We start from the raw sequence: 840 nt of genomic DNA on the forward strand, positions 1-840 counted from the left end.
CCAGTGAAATTATTCTTCAGTATTGTGTTTTTCATTTCTGGAGATCATGGTTTGGCATGATCCACCACAGTGGAAGTATGTTTCCACTGGGAAGCCCGGGGAGGGGGAGGAGGGAAGGTAAAGCTGTGGCGTAATGTCATACTTAAAATGTCACCCAGCTGAGTGTTATAGGGGCTGTGAGAAGTTCTGCAGCTCCTCACCTGTTGGTGTTGCTCAGGGTATTGTTTGGGGGCTTTTTGTTGTGGGTTTTTTTTTAACCAAAAGGGTCTCAGTGAACAGGGAAATCACAGGAAAAGACGAAGAAGAAAATTTAAACGATCCCAGAGTGAACTGTTTTGCTGTTAATACAGAAATACAGAGCAAGACACATTTAATGGGCTCTATTTTTTATTATACTATGCTGAATAATTAAGTTTGAGGCTAAGTGTCACATAGATTTATCTTTTAATTAAAAAAGCATGGTTCACGCATATTTGAGTGGTAGTCCAAATAAATGCAATATAGAAATTTATGTTTGTTTATCTAGGTGTTAATTACCTAGAGATTGTTCTGGATTACTTCTTTTTATAAAGTGTCATAGGCTCATGTCACAAGTAATAAAGCTTAACAGTGGAACCTTATCAATTTGCTAACTATAACGCTAGTGTGACCTGGAGGAAAGGAAAAAAAAACCAAAACAACTTTGGAAAATGTTCTCTGCATGCACCCCGTTCAACACATAAAAGCCGTGCAATGAACAAAGCAATCATTTTTAAAATGTTCTTGTAAGTAAAAGTACAAATATATCTTCAGTATTTTACAGCCTTTCATATATGTAATTATTTATATAACATGCTGTTA

Source organism: Leptosomus discolor, chromosome 8, assembly GCF_034619465.1.
Source record: "Leptosomus discolor isolate bLepDis1 chromosome 8, bLepDis1.hap2, whole genome shotgun sequence".
In the NCBI taxonomy this organism is placed as follows: domain Eukaryota; kingdom Metazoa; phylum Chordata; class Aves; order Leptosomiformes; family Leptosomidae; genus Leptosomus; species Leptosomus discolor.